Raw genomic sequence first — 17,738 nt, forward strand, 5'->3', positions numbered from 1 at the left:
ATGCGAAGGGTCGCTGGGGTGGGGAGGTGATTCCCGAGAGTCGTTGGGACATTGGGGTGGGGTGGAGGGTGGGGTGATTCCAAGAATCACTCTACCACCCCCTCGAGCCATTAGGTTGCTGGGGTGGGGCGGAGGGTGGGGTGATTCCCGAAATCACCCCACCACCCCCGTGAGCCGTTGGGCCACTGGGATGGGGCGGAGAGCAAGGTGATTCCCAGAATCATCCTACCACCCTCGCGGTCCATTTTTCCAGCGAGGTGGGGTGGAGGGCTCAACAACCCGTGGGGGTGGCAGGGTGATTCCGGGAATCACCACGCCCTCTGCCTCGCCCTGGCATCCCAACGGCTCACGGAGGTGGTTGGGTGATTCCAAGAATCACCCTGCCCTCTGCCCCACCTTGGAAGCCCAATGACCCGCGAGGGCCCTCCGCCCCACCCCGGTAGACCAATGACGCGCAGGGGTGGCGGGGTGATTCCGAGAATTGCCCCGCCATCCGCCCCACGCTGGCGGCACAAAGACCCATAGAGGTGGCGGGGTTATTCTGGGAACCACCCCACCCTCCGCGCCACCTCGGCGACAAAACGACCTGTGGGGGTGGCGTAGTGATTTCGGGAATAAACCACCCTCTGCCCCACCCAGGCGGCCCAAAGGCTCGTGGGGGTAGCAGGGTGATTCCAGGAATCACCCCGCTCTCCGCCCCACTCCGGCTGTCACGCCCCCAAGCCGGCGGTAGTCTTTCAACCGCTCTCGGCGAAGTGCGGCACCACTGAACACTTTCTTTTCACTAATACTTATGTTTGTGGACTACGCCTAACCACTTATCCTACTTAGTTTGTGTTTCACAACCAAGTATTATTAATGTTTCCTTTATACCAATGAACACCCATACACATTCAATATCATCAGCAATTATAAATGAGAACACAATTGTAAATTATAAAGGGAGGGGAAACTCCTTGAACAATGAGTCTGCTCGATAATATATTATACAACTTTACAAAGTTACAATGCTTTACAAGTATACTTGGAAAATCCAAGTTTCATACTTCGCCAAATTTACAATCTTTGGCAAACTTGGTTGCCTAGCTTGTTGGCGCCTTTGGACGGTCACCACACGACTCACCAACCCTTCGTTCACCTCGTCGCACGATCGTGTTGTTTGCCCAACTTGGGCGCCCCTCTTCGTAACCAAGTCACCACACACGGCGCCTCTGCACGAGTCACCCTCCGTTCACAATCTCAACACTTCACCAAAAGTCACACCGTGCACACTTGCACGACAAGCGAGCGCTCACCCGAGTCACCCAAGAACCCGTGCCAAGTTGTCGCACAAACCAGGTGCCCACACCATCGTTTCAACGTCGGGCGCTCCTTCGCACAACTCGGGCGGCACACCCATGCACGCCCTACTCCAACCGGCGGGTGATTTCTACCCGTGCCCTTCACCCAAACCCAAAAACAGTGCTATCTCTGTGTGGCCTTGCCCAAGAACGGGTGCATCACCAAAACTGTGCCTTCCTCTTCTTTGCTGTGTCCACACTAGACCTACGGGTTTTCTTTCACATGTTGAGTGAATTCGTTGTGATGAGAGATGATGCCAAATGAGTTCACGCACTCCCAATATATAAGAGTGGCAAGGCAAGGTCATGGCTGCCCAGCTGACCTGCCCACACCCTCAACCTCCATCGCAAACATGAGTCGGCCTTCTTGCAAACACCCTCAACCATCGGTCGGCCTGCTACGTTTGTAAGTTGGCCCGTGGGTAAACAACCAAGCTCCCACGCCTATAAAACAGCTCGCCCAACCTTCTACGCACTTACATTATAACATAACACCTTCGTGTTATAGGACTTGAGCTCGCACTTCTTCGTTTGTCATCGCACTTCAAGCCGGGAGCGCGTTCAAGGACTGCAGGTCCTTACATCGGTGGCCCAACGGCTCGCTGGGGTGGCGGGGTGATTATGGGAATAACCCCACCCTCCACCCCACCTGGGCAGCCCAAAGGCCCGCGAGGGTGGTGGGGTGATTCCTGGAATCACCTCGTGCTCCGCCCCACCCCAACAGCCCAACAATCCAGAGGGGTGGCGGGGTGATTCCCAGAATCACCCCGCCCTCCGCCCCACCTCTGCGGCCCAATGACCCGTGGGGGTGGCGGGCACCCTTTGCCCCACTTGGTGGTCCAACGGCCCGCTGGGGTGGTGGGGTGATTCTGTGAATCACCCCACCATCCGCCCCACCCCGATGGCCCAACGGCCCGCAGTGGTGGTGGGGTGATTATGGGAATCAACCCACCCTCCGCCCCACCCCAGTGGCCCAACAACCCATGGGGGTGGCGGGGTGATTCCGGGAATCACTCCGCTCTCTGGCCGAATCACCCTACCACCCCCGCAAGCCGTTGGGCCGCCGGTGTAAGGACCACGAGCTGCAGCTAGGAACGCGCGAGGTGCGATGAGAAAAGAGCTGCGACACGATGGGAAAAATGCGACCAAGTGTGAAGCGTTTGGTTATATACACCGTGGGCGGTCCCGGCGGGCCGACGAGCAGGCAAGCCAAACGGTCAACACACACGATGGTTGGGTCGGCCAGTGGGTGGGCCAACCCATTCAGAAAGTTAAAATGTTGAAGTATGGAGGTCGGCCAACAAGAGGACGCGTTGGTTCATGAAGTTTGGTGAGCCATATATATGGAGAGGTTTGGCGTGGAGCTAAGCCATCATTCGTTCAAGCAAAATTGCACAGTCAAGGTGAAAGGTGAATTGCATGGTTTTGAAGTGTGAAACGGGAGAAGGTGTAGGCAGACAAGTGCAGGGCTGAAGCACCGAGCCGAGACAAAGTCATGCGAAGGCATCGTGCAAGGGCATCATTTAGGAAGTCGTACGAAGGCATCGTGCGAGGGCATCATGTGAGGGCGTCATTCAGGAAATCGTACGAGGGCATTGTGCGAGGGTGTCTTTCAAAAAGTTGTGCGGGGACATCGTTCAGGAAATCATGCAAGGGCATTCGTGCAGGATCGTTTGAGGGCATTCGGGCAGGTTTGTTCAAGGTCATTTCTGGGCGTGACAAGGCGTCCATTCGAATGGTCATTTAGGAAGTCGTTCAAGGGCATGACAGGGCATCTGCCCGAACGACACGAGTTGGCGAACGACGGTTCGGGTGAAGTCTTGAATGGGTGCACGGTGAATGACTCGCCGGTGGAGAGTTGGCGAGTTGGGCGTTCGGTGGAGAGCGCCCGCTGGTGGACGAGTTGGACGAGTTGAGCGACATGTGTTCGAGTGAACGTACGGAGGCAAATGAAGAGTTGGGCTGAGTCATTCAGGCGATCGTGTGGGCACACCAACGAGCTGGCTGAACGCGTTGTGTCAGAAAATGTAAAAATATTCTAAGTGTAAATCTAGGGTTTCCTCAGGATTGTAACTTACATATATATTATTATTACGGGCAGACTCATTACAGGGAGTTGCCCCTCCCAGTTATACTGTTGTGCATTTATGTTAATGCTGATGAATGTTTAACTACTGTGTTATAATGAATGAAAGTACTTGGTAAAAGAGAAAAATAAACTAAGTATAGAAAGTAGGCGTAGTCCACGATCGCAAGTATTGATGAAAAGAAAGTGGTTGGTGGTGCCGCACCTCCTATAGTGCGGTTGGAAGAGTACCGCCAATATAGGGGCGTGACAGGTGGTATCAGAGGTGGTGAATTGCGACGAGGCACTTATCCCACTACACTAACGTGACAGGTGGTATCAAAGTTGATGGTGGACGAGGTGCAGGATTTGCAGAGAAGCTAATCCCGCTACACTTCGTGACAGGTTTAGCAGAGGTGAAACATCGTGCTTGTGCCAAGCTGAATGACAAGACATGGTAGGTTTGGAAGAATACGAAGGGAAACTCTTGCTGACCTTATATAGGTTGAATTGGATGAAAGAAGAGAACCCACAGATTCGAGATAAACTTGAAGTCTTGGAAAAGAATGTTGAAGATGAACTTCTTCGACTTGGTTGGGCAATGAAGCAGGATGTAGCTGCAGAATGCGATGATGAAGAAGAGGAAGCCGTGATAGTTGAGGATGTTGCAGATGTGACAACAATGGAGGCTGAGATTGAAATTGATAAAGTTGGACAAGGATCATGCAGTTTGCAGACATTGGTGGTTGAGGATACTCACATGGAGGAGCCTCATGATGAAGTAAGTATTATTGATACTTGTGTTTCAGTTGAGAATTTGGAAGATGAACTATATGCAGGGAAGAGAAAAATTAGTTTGCCGATGCAAGGGAAGATCTTACCATGGATGTCTACGAAGAGACCATGTATGGAAAGGCAAGAACCATTGATTTTTGCCGGACTTGTTGGGGTTGTTCGTGACCTTATGGTAGAAGGTGCAAAGGCCCGTGACAAGGGAGGAACGTGATGATCATTGTGGAGGAATAGGTCATGATTTAGCCACATGGAGAATTGGCTAAGTGCCCGGCATGACTCATGGATAGATTGGAGGAGGGAACACACTTGAGTATGGTGATACTTGGGTGGAATTCTCATGGCCGAGACCAAGAGGAATTCTTGGTGGAACATTTAGTGGGGGAGCCATGGTGGAATAAACTCATATGATGTGATGATGATATGGGTTGGGTGATTGAGTTCACTAGACCGGGATTGCAGAATTGGTTGAGGATGACTGATTATTTTGATGGGTCTACTAAGTTGGACAACATGGGCAACTTGAGTCATGGACATCTAGTTGGAGACATGGTGCACGACAGTCTTATGCAGGGACATTATGCAGGAGCACTTGTAGAGGTGTCACTTATGGACATCCAATGAGGAATGTCAAGGCAGGGATGTTATGCAGGTGGATTCGTTGATGTGACATGGAGATGTTTTACTTATGAGCCGATTGGGATGTTGTGCACTTTTGTACAAAAAGGCCATGGACTGGTTGGAATTGTGAGCAGACTATGGAGCGTTCCTACTACATGGAGAGCTGTGGCATCTTACAAAGACCTTTGGGCTAAGACATGTATGCGTGCTAGAGTGTTGGTTGGAGATGACACATGGAGCTCATGATGACATGAGGTTGTGACTTTTGGGGACTTCATATATGGTGGACTTGGAGGATCTGATGCATCGAGGAGCTGAGGTTAGGGACTTTGATGCAGGATGGGGTGCATACTTTTGAGTACATGTATGAGTGTGCTTGAAAGAGTGACTTGATGAGGAGGATCGATATGAGACACTTCAGAGTGATGGAGTTGCAATGATGATGATGCCTTGGTGGCAACACTTGGGCATGGTTGAGCCGAGACTCAACCACTTATGACACATGGATGGATGAGACATGTGTATACTTGTTTCCTTGACAGGCTTGAGGGATGGCACATTGCAGATATGATGGAGGTTGCTTCATGAACCTGGATGTGGCGCATTGAGAGTCAGGTTTGATAAGAGGTTCTCTTCATGTTGAGGAGATGGATTTTACACATATGGAATGATGATGTTGGATAAATGCGACTGATTTCATGCAGCACATTGATAGACATCATGGACAACATGTTGCAGATGAGATGAGGACTACTTTATGGACCTAGGCATGGCTTACTTAGATGGAGATGGATTCTTGATCGAGTTGATGTTGTGACGAGAGTCTGAGAAACGACTGATGATGGCATAAGAATGTGCATTCTTATGGTTTGAGCGTGACAGTTGGATTGATAAACCCACTAGTTCGAATCATGGGGGTCGACAGTGTGCATAGATGTGCTAGAATTGTGTTGGAGTATCATGACAACAGTTCACACGATGACAATACATGATGAGGTCGACACGGTATGTTGCAGTAAGCATGTAGCTGGAGACGGAGGGACCAGCCTTCCACAATGGGAGCAGCATGTGGAGATTGCAGCGGATGTGGTTGATGATCATGGATTGAGATGACTTTCTGATGTATGACATATCAGTGGATTATATGCCTTGGTATGGGTATCTTGGTGACAGATGGTTGCTGGGATGAGAGATTGTCGAGGACGAAAATGATTTCAAGTGGGGGAGAATGTAAGGACCACGAGCTGTAGGTTGGAACGTGTGAGGTGCGACGAGTGAAGAGCTATGGCATAGTGGGAAGAATGCGACCAAGTGTGAAGAGTTTGGTTATATACACCGTGGGCGGTCCCGACGGGCCGACGAGTGGGCGAGACAAACGATGAACACAGATGATCGTTGGGTCGGCAAGTGGGTGGGCCAAACCATTCAGAAAGTTAAAATGGTGAAGTATGGAGGTCGGCCAACAAGAGGACGCATTGGTTCATGAAATTGGGCAAGCCATATATATGGAGAGGTTTGGCGTGGAGCTAAGCCATCATTCGTTCAAGCAATAATGCACAATCAAGGTGAAAGGTGAAGTGTGTGGGTTTGAAGTTTGAAACGGGCGAAGGTGCATGAGGACAAGTGCAGGGCTGAAGCACCGAGTCGAGACAAAGTCGTGTGAAGGCATCGTGCGAGGGCATCGTTCAGGAAGTCGTGTGAAGGCATCGTGCGAGGGCGTCATTCAGGAAATCATGCGAGGGCATCGTGTGAGGGCGTCATTTAGAAAATCGTGCGAGGGCATCATCCGAGGGCGTCGTTCAGGAAATCGTACGAGGGCGTCTTTCAGGAGATCATGCGAGGGCATCATTCAGAAAGTCGTGTGAGGGCGTCGTGCGAGGGTGTCGTTCAGGAAATCGTGTGAGGGTGTTGTGCAAGGGCGTTCGTGTAGGATCATTCGAGGGCATTCGGGTAGGGTCATTCGAGGGCGCGACAGTGCATCTGTTCGAACAGTTGTTTAGGAAGTCGTTCGAGGGCAATGTAGGGTGTCCATCTGAATGACACGAGTTGGTGAACGATGGTTCGGGTGAAGTCTTGAACAGGTGCACGGTGAATGACTCGCTGATGGAGACTTAGCGAGTTGGGCGTTCGGTGGAGAGTACCTGCCGGTGGACGAGTTGGATGAGTTGAACGACACGCGTTCGGGTAAACATGTGGAGGTAAACGAGGAGTTGGGCAGAGTCGTTCGGGCGACCGTGTGGGGGCGCCGAGGAGTTGGCTAAACACGTTGTGCTAACAAATGTAAAGATAATCTAAGTGTAGATATAGGGTTTCCTCAGGATTGTAACTTACATATATATTATTATTACGGGCAGACTCATTACAGGGAGTTGCCCCTCCTAGTTATACTGTTGTGCATTTATGTTAATGTTGATGAATGTTTAACTGCTGTGTTATAATGAATGAAAGTACTTGGTAAAAAGAGAAAAATAAACTAAGTATAGAAAGTGGGCGTAGTCCACGATCACAAGTATTGGTGAAAAGAAAGTGGTTGGTGGTGTCGCACCTCCTATAGTGCGGTTGGAAGAGTACCGCCAGTATAGGGGCATGACAGCTAGGGTGGGGCGGAGGCTCGGGGTGGTGGGGTGATTCTGGGAATCACTCTGCCACCCTCACGGGATGTTGGGCCTCCGGGGTGGGGCAGAGGGCTGCAGACGGTTGCCGGGGTGGGGTGGTGATTCAGGGAATCACCTCGCCACCCCCACAAGTTGTTGGGCCGTTGGGGTGGGGTGGAGGATGGGGGTGGTGGGGTGATTCCTGGAATCACCCTGCCATGCCTGCGAGCCATTGGGCCGCCAGTGTTAAGACCCATGAGTCGGGCATGCCAGGCAGGCGCGTTTGACCGACGGGTCGGTGAGAGTTTGCATGGACACACGACGGGCGAGTGATGAGCTAGGTGGTTGAACGATGAGTTGAGGGCGTGTGTGAATGGTGCGATGAGACAACTGAATGAAGGAAAAGTGCAATGCGAAGTCATCTTGTGAGAATGACTAAGTGTTGGGTGGTGGAAAGTTTATATGTGGGGGCTGTCCCGCACATGGGCACCCACACCATGGGCTGACGCGAAGTTTGGGCGAGTTGGACCAAATGGTGGGTTGGTTTGGTGAGTTGACACCCCAAACGATGGGCCAACCGCCATATAAGTAAAGTGTTGGAATGGTGGCAAAAATCATTCAAGCAATTTTCCAAGTGTTCATGCAAGTTGGAGGGTGAGATAACTTGGACAGTACTGAAATTTGGCAAGGTGCAGGCGGACTCTTGGGCCAAAGCACTAAGCCGGGGTAAACGCAGAAAATGGAGCCGTAGGTCAGGCGAGGGCATGTGAGGGCATCAGGCCGAACGATTGGGCGAGGGTGTCGGAGGGCGTTCGTCTGAACGATCATTCGGGCGAAGTCATGCGAAATCATTTGCGTGAGGGCGTGCAAGGGCGTCGGGACGAACGACCGAATAGGTGAAGTCATTCGAGGATGTTCGGGCGAAGTCGTGCGAAGGCGTTTGGGCGAGGGTGTGTGAGGGCGCCAGGCTGAACGAGCAAATGGGCGAGGGCGTGTGAGGGAGCCAGGCTAAATGACTGAATGGACGAGGGCATCCGAGGGTGTTTGTCTGAACGACCATTCAGGCAAAGTCGTGCAAAGGTGTTTGGGCGAGGGTGTGCGAGGGCGCTGGGTCAAACGAGCGAACGGGTGAGGGCGTGTGAGGGCACCGGGCCGAACGAGCGAACAGACGAGGGCGTGTGAGGGCGCCAGGCCAAACGATCGAATGGGCGAGGGCGTGTGAGGGTGTTTGCCTAAACGAGTTGAGGACGTTCTACTGAATGAGCTGCAGGGTGAACGATGTGCTGAATAGTGCGACAGTGAACGAGGTGTGATGGGTGAAAGTATCCTTGGGCACTTCAAACGGTGGTTCGAGTTGTTTGAACGGTGCAGGCCGACTTGCACGATTTGACAGATATTGTACCAAGGAAACTTGGGGTTCCTGCAAAGACTGTAAAACTGAATATTTTGTGAAGTATTGATATTATAGAGTTCAGGCTTCTGTGATCCATATCAAGTTTGAGAGAGATTTTTCGGCGAAAATCACATGGGATACCATTTGTCGACGCGTTTCGAACCAACTAGTGTGGTTCATCGTCAGGACAAGTTGAAGAAACAGATCCAGCTTAGCAAGTTAAATAGTCTGAGCAGAGCCTCCAACAGCTAACTTGACCAACAACTAGTTTGACTATAGGGCCAGGGTCAAAATTATTTTATTAATTTAATTGGTAATATTAAGGACCAATCCCTTAAAAATATAAAATTATTTTTAATGGGTATTTAGTTCAAAAAATATTATTATTAAAATTATAAGTTAAATAGTATTTAAAAGGAAATTTAGTTAGATAAAGGACCTTATAAAATATATAAAGTAAAAAGTTAATTAATAATTAAATGGAAAATTAGTTACATAAAGGACCTTATAATAAAATAAAGTAAAATCATAAAGACGTTAGGTTAGTTAGAAAATTAGTTAAAAATATAAGTTGATTAGAATTTAAATGGAAAATTAGTTATATAAGGGACCTTATAATAATATAAAAAATACATATAAAAATAATTGAAATGGGTGATTATTCAGAAGTATTATTAAAATTAAAAGCTAATTAGAAATCACAAGGAAAATTAAAGGACTATAAGAAATGAAAAAATTAACTCTAAAAAATAATTAAATAATTAATGAAAGGAGAAAATAATGAAGAGAAAAATAAAAATAAATAAATAAATTAAAAAAATAAAAAAATAAAAAATAAAATAAAAATAAATAAATAAAATAAAATAAAATAAATAAATAAATAAAAATAAAAATAAAATAAAATAAATTAAAAATATATATAATAATAATAATAATAATAATAATAATAATAATAATAATAATAATTTAAATTTAAGAAAAAAATAAAATAAATAAATAAATAAAAATAAAAATAAATAATAATAATAAAAAAAAAGACCTTAAGAGGAGGGCGGAAAAAACGATTAGGAAGAGAGTACTGGGACCCAACACCTACTGATTTTCCAGCCATCCTCTCTATTGAGATTGCTTGGCCTCTTTTCAATCTCAAGTGCTTCCCTAAATTTTCGATGATGGAAATGTGAAACCCTAGCAATAACACTAGCTTCCTCAATAGAAACATGATGATTGGGAGACTGGTCGCTCCATTAATCAAAGGACCAGCGAGCACGCAGCGGACCTTAAGCATAGGAGAGCTAAGTCTTCCGCTTTAGCTGAACATGCTGAGAAAACCAATCATCATGTTTGTATTGAGGAAGCTAGTGTTATTGCTAGGGTTTCGCATTTCCATCATCGAAAATTTAGGGAAGCGCTTGAGATTGAAAAGAGGCCAAGCAATCTCAATAGAGAGGATGGCTGGAAAATCAGTAGGTGTTGGGTCCCAGTACTCTCTTCCTAATCGTTTTTCTGCCCTCCTCTTAAGGTCTTTCTTTTTATTATTATTATTATTATTTATTTTTATTTTTATTTATTTATTTATTTTCCTTAAATTATTATTATTATTATTATTATATATATATATTTAATTTAATTTAATTTATTTTTATTTTTATTTATTTATTTTATTTTATTTATTTATTTATATTTTATTTTTTATTTTTTATTTATTTATTTTTTTAAATTTATTTATTTATTTTTATTTTTCTCTTCATTATTTTCTCCTTTCATTAATTATTTAATTATTTTTTAGAGTTAATTTTTTCATTTCTTATAGTCCTTTAATTTTCCTTGTGATTTCTAATTAGCTTTTAATTTTAATAATACTTCTGAATAATCACCCATTTCAATTATTTTATATATATATATATTTTATATTATCATAAGGTCCCTTATATAACTAATTTTCCATTTAAATTCTAATCAACTTATATTTTTAACTAATTTTCTAACTAACCTAACGTCTTTATGATTTTACTTTATTTTATTATAAGGTCCTTTATGTAACTAATTTTCCATTTAATTATTAATTAACTTTTTACTTTATATATTTGTTTTTAGGCATTTAATTTATTCATATATTATAAGGTCCTTTATCTAACTAAATTTCCTTTTAAATACTATTTAACTTATAATTTTAATAATAATATTTTTTGAACTAAATACCCATTAAAAATATTTTTATATTTTTAAGGGATTGGTCCTTAATATTACTAATTAAATTAATAAAATAATTTTGACCCTCGTCCTATAGTCAAACTAGCCATTGGTCAAGTTAGCTGTTGGAGGCTCTGCTCAGACTATTTAACTTGCTAAGCTGGATCTGTTTCTTCAACTTGTCCTGACGATGAACCACACTAGTTGGTTCGAAACGCGTCGACAAATGGTATACCATGTGATTTTCGCCGAAAAATCTCTCTCAAAGTATTGATATTATCAGGTAGACTCATATTTCAGGGAGTCGCCCCTCCCGGTTTATTATCCATTGTGCACTTATGTTAAAAGATAATAATGATGAATGATGTAAGAAAGTTTCCACTGTGTTAATGAAAGTATACTTAGGAAAGCTGAAAAATAAACTAAGTATAGAAAGTAGGCGTAGTCCACGATCACAAGTATTGTTAAAAATAAAGTGGTCGGTGGTGCTGCACCACCTATAATGCGGTTGGAAGAGTACTGCCAGTGCATGGGCCTGACAACCGGGGTGGCGTGGAGGTTGCCCACCCCGGCGGCTCAACGACCCGTGGGGGTGGCAGGGTGATTCTGGGAATCACCTCGCCCTCCGCCCTACCCTGGTGGCCCAATGGCTCAGGGGGTGGCAGGCTGATTCTGGGAATCACCCCATCCTCTACCCCGCCTCGGCTGTCACGCCCATACAATGGCGGTACTCTTCCAACTGCACTATAGGAGGTGTGTCACTAATGACCACTTTCTTTTCACGAATACTTGTGATTGTGACTATGCCTACTTTCGACACTTAGTTTATTTTTCAACAGCTAAGCATATATTTCGTTATACCATTTATCATATTAACTTCATTATCATGAATCAACATTAACATGAAATGCACAATAGTATAACTGGGAGGGGCAACTCCCTATAATGAGTATGCCTGTAATAATAATAACAATTTACATATAAGTTATAATACTAGAGGAAACCCCAGATTTCCTTGACACTTATACTTTCCACCAGCACCACAAGCTCATCACTATCGTGCCATGCTGACCAACTTGTTGTGCCGGGCGTGTCCACCCGGCTGCCCGAACGATCTTTTGTCCGACTCATGCCTTTGTGCACGATTGTCCGCACGTCGGCGTTTCACCCGAACGCCTTGCCCATCTCATTGTCCGAACTTCTGAACGCCCATCGTTCACACCGACTCATTCATTTTGCTCGATGAGTTCGCACGTTCACCTTCATGGGGTGTTCCGCCAAACGTCCTCGTTCACCTGGCGCACATTTCTGCCCGAACGCTCCGTTCACCCAGACGCCCTGCTATGCCCTCCGTTCGACCCGTTGTTCGGCCAGACGCCCTACCATGCCCTCACCGATGTTCGACTGGACGCCCTACCGCGCCCTCGCGTGGCGTTCACTCGGAGGCCCTATCGCGCCCTCGCCCAGCATTTCAACCGACCGTTCAGCAAGATGCCCTACTGCGCCTTCACTCGACACGTGGTTCGCCTGGATGCCCTACCGTGCCTTCGAACAATCATCCCTTCATTTCGGCTCGGGTGATTCGTCCTCTTGTCCGCCTGTACCTTCGCCCAGATTTCAGAACACTTCGCACTTCTCTACGCTCCACACTTGGATGCTTTGAAGTGGCTATTCATTGATGGTTTGAATGGCTCCTCCACACCATTAACTTATACACTTGTTCGCCGCCATGGTTGGTACGTCGGCCCGCCCAGCCGATCACCCGTTCAGCCCTCCAAGCTATTTTCTTGCACATCAGCCCATACGTTTGGTGCCCCCACCCGGGACCGCCTAACTCTATAAACCTCTGCCTTCTTCCACAATTAGCCATTTCAACATGTGCCTACGCGTGTTATCCTCTACGGCTACATCGTTTCTTCTAGCTTGCCCACACTCCATCGTCATGTGTCCTCACCGAAACACATCGCAGCTCATGGGCATTACATTCTCCCCCACTTGAAATCATTGTCGTCCTTGACAATCTCTCATGCCAACAACCATCTGTCACCAAGATACCCATACCAATTCCATATAAACCACTGGTATGTCCTCCATAAATCGGAAAGTCTCCTCAATCCATGATCATCAACCATCGTGTTGATTCCACCATGTGTCGTTATCATGTGAACTGCTGCCATGATACTCCAACACAATGCTAACACATCTCTGTACACCGTCGACCCCCATGACTTGAACTAGTTGGGTAGCTAATCCAATTGTCATGCTCAAACCATGAGAATGCACATTCTCATGCCATCATCAATCATTTCTTAGACTCCTGTCACAACACCAACTTGATCAAGAATCCATCTCCATGTAAATATAAGCCATGTCCAGGTCCATGAAGTAGTCTTCATCTCCTCTGTAACATGCTGTCCATGATGTTTGATATCAATGTGCTGCATGAAATCAATTGCATCCGTCCAACATCATCATCCATCTGTGGAAAATCCATCTCCTCAAAGTGAAGAAATCCTTTCATCAAACCCGAACCTTGATGTGCCACACATCCAGGTTCATGAAGCCCCATCCATCATATCTACAATGTGCCATCCCTCAAGTCTGACGCAGAAACAAGTATACACCTGTCTCATCATCCATGTATCAAAAGTGGTCAAGTCTCGGCTAAACCCATGCCCAAGTGTTGCCACCAAGGCATCATCATCGCTGCAACTTTATCACTCCAAAGTGTCTCGTATCGATCCTCCTCATCAAGTCACTCTCTCAAGCACACCCATACATGTACTCAAAAGTATGCACCCCATCCTGCATCAAAGTCCCTGGCCTCAGCTCCTCATTGCATAAGATCCTCCAAGTCCACCATAATATGAAGTCCCAAAAAGTCACAACCTCATGTCATCATGAGCTCCATAAGTCATCTCTAATCAACATCCCAACAAGCATACATGTCTCAGCCCAAAGGTCTCTACAAGATGCCTCAACTCTCCATGTAGTAGGAATGCTCCATAGTTTGCTCGCAATTCCAATCAAGTCCATGGCCTTGTTGTACAAGATGGCACAATCTCTCCATCGGCTCATAAGTAAAACATCTCCATGTCACATCAGCAAATCCACCTGCACAACATCCCTGCCTTAACACTCCTCATTGGATGCCTATAACTGATACCTATACAAGTACTCCTGTATAATGTCCTTGCATAAGACTGCCATGCTCTATGTCTCCAACTCGATGTCCATGACTCAAGTTGCCCATGTTGTCCAACTAAGTAGACCCATCACAACAATCGGTCATCCTCACCCAAGTTTGCAATCCGTTCTAGTGAACTCAGTCAACCAAACCATATATATCATCATCACATGAGTCTCTTCCACCATGGCTCCCCCACTGAAGGTTCCACCAAGACTTCCTCTTGGTCTCGGCCATGAGAATTCCACCCAAGTATCATCATACTCAAGTGTGTGCCCTTCCCCAATCTGTCCATGAGTCATGTTGGGAACTTAGCCAATTTCTCCATATGGCTAAAGCATGAACCATTCCTCCGCAAGGATCATCACATTCCTCCCTTGTCACGGGCATTTGCACCTTGTGCCATAAGGACACAAACAACCCCAACAAGTCCTGCAACAACCAATGGTCCTTGCTCTCCCATACACGGTCTCTTCGTAGACATCCATGGTAAGATCCTCCCTTGCATCAGCAAATTGCTTTTTCTCTTCCCTGCATACAGTTCATCTTCCAAAAATCTCACTGAAACACAAGTATCAATAGTACTTACTTCATCATGAGGCTCCTCTATGTGAGTATCCTCATCCACCAATGTCTGCAAACTGCATGATCCTGGCCCAACTTGGTCAATTCCAAGTTCATCCTCCATCGTTGTCACATCTGCAACATCCTCAACCATCACAGCTTCCTCTTCCTTATCATCACAATCTGCAACTTTCTTCTTATCATGAATGAAAGCTATGAACTGCTTTTTCTCAAGAGCTAGCCATTCCAGTTCCTTTCGAATCAAGTTCTGCCTTATCTTCAACTCCTTGAGTTCTGCATCAAACAAGTCCACTTTCCCTGCAAGTCGATAGGCTTCATCCCTATTCATATCAGAGATCCCTTCCTTGGCCAAAGCACGAAGAGCATCCCTCATTTAAAACAAGTCCTTGCTCCATTCTACAATTCTTTGCTCCAAAACACTTGATTCTTCAAGTAGACTTCCTTCAAATTGACTTGGCCCTGATGTGTGCCCTTGCCATTCTTTGAAGGTCATAATCCCTGCAAAACCCATTTTCTGCAAAATGGACATCTTCCTTGATTCTCTGAATCACCTCTGATACCACTTGTCACGAAGTGTAGTGGGACCAGCTCCTTGTCTCAATCACCTCTAATACCACCTGTCATGAAGTGCAGTGAGATCATCTTTTCGTCTCAATTCACCAACACTGATACCACCTGTCATGCCCCTACACTGGTGGTACTCTTCCAACCGCACTATAGGAGGTGCAGCACCACCGACCACTTTCTTTTCACCAATACTTGTGATCGTAGACTACACCTACTTTTGATACTTATTTTATTTTTCAATAGCTAAGCACATCTTTCGTTATACCATTTATCATACTTAGTTTATTTTTTAATAGCTAAGCATATCTTTCGTTATACGATTTATCATATTAACTTCATTATCATGAATCAAAATTAACATGAAATGCACAATAGTATAACTGGGAGGGGCAACTCCCTGTAATGAGTTTTCTCGTAATAATAATAATAACAATTTACATATAAGTTACAATCCTAGAGGAAATCCCAGTTTTCCTTGACACTTATACTTTCCACCAGCACCACAAGCTCATCACCATCGCACCATTCTGACCAACTCGTCGTGCCGGGCGTGCCCACCCGGCCGCTTGAACGATCTTTTGTCCGACTCGTGCCTTCGTGCACGACTGTCTACACGTCGACGTTTCACCCGAACGCCTTGCCTAGCTCGTCATCCAAACTTTGGAACACCCACCGTTCACACCAGCTCATTCGTTTTGCCCGATGCCTTCGCACATTCACGTTCACTTGATGTTCCACCAAACGCCCTCATTCACCTGTCGCATGTTTATGCCCGAACGCTCTGTTCACCCGAATGCCCTGCTGTGCCCTCCGTTCGACCCGTCGTTCAACCGGACGCCCTACCATGCCCTCGCTCAATGTTCAACTGGACACCCTACCGTGCCCTCGTCCAGTGTGCACTTAGATGCCCCACTGTGCCCTCGCCCGACATCTCAACTGACCATTCAGCCAGATGCCTTGCCGTGCCTTCACTCGACTCGCCGTTCGCCCAGACGCCCTGCTGCACCCTTGAACGGACTCTCGCACGAATGCCCTACTGTGCCCTCGAATGACCTCTCGCACGAACGCCCTGCCACACCCTAAAAATACCTTGAATGACTGTTCACTCGAACGCCCTTCCACGCCTTCGAATGACCGTCCCTTCGTTTCGGCTCGGGTGCTTCGGCCTCTTGTTCGCTTGCACCTCCGCCCAGATTTCAGAACACTTCACACTTCTCTACACTCCACCCTTGGACTCTTTGAACTGCCTCTTCGTTGATGGTTTGAATGGCTCCTCCATGCCATTAACTTATACACTTGTTCACTGCCATGGTTGGTACATTAGCCCGCCTAGTCGACCACCCGTTTGGCCCTCCAAGCTATTTTCTTGCACATCGGCCCATACGTTCGACACCCCCACCCGGGACCGCCTAACTCTATAAACCTTCTGTCTTCTTCCACACTTAGCCATTTCAACATGTGCCTTCGCGTGTTCTCCTCTACGGCTATGTTGTTTCTACCAGCCCGCTCACACTCCATCGTCGTGTGGCTTCACCGAAACGCATCGCAGCTCATGTGCGTTACATCGGCGGCCCAATGGCCCGCCAGGGAGGCAGGGCGATTTTGGAAATCACCTTGCCCTCTGCCCCACCTCGGTAGCCAAATGGCCTGAGGGGGTGGCGGGGTGATTCCTAGAATCACCCTTCCCTCCGCCCCACCTTGGCGGCTCAATAGCCCATGGGGATGGCGGGGTGATTCTGGGAATCACCTCGCCCTCTGCCCCACCTCAGTGGCCGAACAACCCACGGGGGTTGTGGTGTAATTTTGGGAATCACCCCGCCCTCTGCCCCACCTCGACGGCCCAACGATGTGCGGGGGTGGCAGGGTGATTTGAGGAATCAACCTGCCCTCCGCCCCACCTCACCGGCCCAACGGCTCGTGGGGTTGGTAGGTTGATTCTGGGAATCAACTCGCCCTCTGCCCCAGCCTGACAACCCAATGATGTGTAGGGTTGGTGGGGTGATTTCGGGAATCACCCAACCCTACACCCCACCTTGGTGGCCCAATGGCTCGCAGGGTTGGCGGGGTGATTCTGGGAATCAACCCGCCCTCTGACCCAGCGCGGCGGCCCAACAACCTACGGGGGTGGCGAGGTGATTCCAGAAATCACCCGGCCCTCTGCCCCACCCCGGCTATAATGCCGCGGAGCTGCGAACGGTTTTGGCGACGACGCATGATGAAGTAGCATGGGTGAGCCAAGCAAACCAACGTAGCCGCATGATGGAAACGCGAGGTCACATGAGAAAATGACTAAGTGTTGGGATGGAGGACTGTTTATAAGGTGAGGAAATCCCGGGTGGGGGCACCCAATGATGGGCCAATGTGTAGGAAAGTTAAAACAATGGCCGAATGGGTGGTTAGC

Source organism: Pinus tabuliformis, chromosome X (genome assembly GCF_031772625.1).
Source record: "Pinus tabuliformis cultivar Carrire ecotype Pingquan chromosome X, CPIR1, whole genome shotgun sequence".
In the NCBI taxonomy this organism is placed as follows: Eukaryota; Viridiplantae; Streptophyta; class Pinopsida; order Pinales; family Pinaceae; genus Pinus; species Pinus tabuliformis.